This window comes from Myotis davidii, unplaced genomic scaffold, assembly GCF_000327345.1.
Source record: "Myotis davidii unplaced genomic scaffold, ASM32734v1 scaffold698, whole genome shotgun sequence".
Taxonomy (NCBI): Eukaryota; Metazoa; Chordata; class Mammalia; order Chiroptera; family Vespertilionidae; genus Myotis; species Myotis davidii.
The window spans coordinates 660,210-662,150 of NW_006290032.1; the positions used below are offsets into that span (position 1 = coordinate 660,210).

Genomic DNA, 1,941 nt, shown 5'->3' on the forward strand with positions numbered 1-1,941 from the left:
CTGCTGACATTCTCTTAATTTTTGTTTATCTGAGAGTCTTTAGTTCTTCACTTTTGAAGGATATTTTTTCATGGCATAAAATTATAGATTGGTGAGTCCCCCCCACCCCCCTCAAAATGTTAAATATTTTGAACATGGTTTCTGCTGAGAGGTGGGTGTAATTCTTACTTTGCTCCTTTTAGGTAAAGTGTTGTTGTTTTTTCTCCTCTAGCCCAATGGTCGGCAAACTGCGGCTCGCGAGCCACATGCAGTTCTTTGGCCCCTTGAGTGTGGCTCTTCGGCCAGCTTAGGAGTGCCCTCATTAAGTTAATAACAATGTACCTACCGATAGAGTTTAAGTTTAAAAAATTCGGCTCTCAAAAGAAATTTCAATCGTTGTACTGTTGATATTTGACTCTGTTGACTGATGAGTTTGCCGGCCACTGGCCTATGAAATCAATAAAAATATATTTAAAAAAAAATTTTTTTAAGTGATGTTTTCACAGACTGACCTTCTAAGTCTCAGGGCTGGATTCCAGGCGGAGGCTCGCTCCGTGGGGGGGATGTGCCCCCTCCCACCCCCGTATCCTTCCAGCCACGGATGGCAGGAGCGAGCCTCTGCCTAGGGGACAGCGGTGCAGGCCAGGGAGGCCGGGGTCGGGGAGCCGACAGCTTATGACATCACGAGGACCCCTCCCGGGAAGCACGGCACATGCCCGCACCACACTCCGGCGGGATCGGAGGGACTCAGTCCAACAGCTTCTGATTTTTCCGTTTGGTACGATTTCCATCACCCTCTTCCGTTTCGCTTCACTAACACCTGTCATTTTATCCTCATGCAGCATCATTTGTTTCAGGGTTTTGGGGTGGGATTTTTTTTCTCCCGACAGAGGAACAAAATGAAAGGGTCCTTCTCAAACTAAAAGTCCGAACAGAGAGGGGCGTTTTGGATAAAATGGATTAATTGCATTTTCAGGGGAAGTAAGTGCATGCCCATGTTTTCACAGAGGCCCTCTCTCTGCACGGAGCGAGCTCCCTCTGCCGACCACACGGGGGCAGCACAGCCCCGTGGGTTTAACTGGCTCCAGACCCCAGGGCGGTTCACGGTCATCAGAACGAATGGCCATTCTCTCCGCTACCAGGGCCCACCTGCCCAGCGATTGGCCGGCATTTTGCCGAAGGGGATTTAACCTCCTGTTCACATCACGATAGCTTACAACAGACAGAGGTTTTGGAAGTTTAATTATTTGTTTTCCTGCTTATTCATTTATTTATTATTTACTTTTGTTAATCCTCACCCGAGGACATTTTTCCTTGATTTTTAGGGAGAGTGGGAGAGAGAGGGAGAGACAGACAGAGAGAAACACGGATGTGAGAGAAACACATCGATGGGTTGCCTCCTGCACGAGCCTGGACCAGGGCCCAGGGCGGGGAGGATTCTGCAACCGAGGTACGTGCCGGTGACCGGAATCGAACCCGGGACCCTTTGGTCTGCAGGCCGACGCTCTATCCACTGAGCCACACCGGCCGGGATGTTTTCCTTTTTAAAAATATTGTGTTGTCTTTGCGTCCTGGCTCAGGGAAAGCCGGTCGATTAGCACAAAGGTGCTCATTGTTCCGGGAACTACGGAGACACACACACACACACACACACACACACACAGGACAAGAATCTTCCTGCCTGGCCCTGCTGCCCGCACTCCGCAGAGCGCCTCCCCCCCCAGGGTTGTCTGACCTTCGTTCTCAACAGTTTGGAGGAGGAACAGCCTGGGGCTGCTGGGCGGGCGGGAGAGACCGAACCACACGCAGGAAGAATGCTTCCCTGTGTGACAGCCGGCCGGCCGCCCCACCCACGCGTGTGTCTGGGGTCGGCAGAGATTCGTAGTTTATCAGCGGGATTTGGGTCCCCGCTTCCCGCGCTCCTTCCCAGAATCCCCTCGTGTTCCTGCACCCCTGGCCGCT

The 1,941-nt window shown here is 51.8% G+C and overlaps 1 non-coding gene across 1 annotated transcript; it reads right to left on the bottom strand.

Moving 5' to 3' along the window:
* Positions 1-1,434: 1,434 nt before the first annotated feature.
* TRNAC-GCA lies at positions 1,435-1,507 on the bottom strand. The gene has a single exon. It is a non-coding gene; the product is annotated as a tRNA-Cys (tRNA).
* Positions 1,508-1,941: the final 434 nt, after the last annotated feature.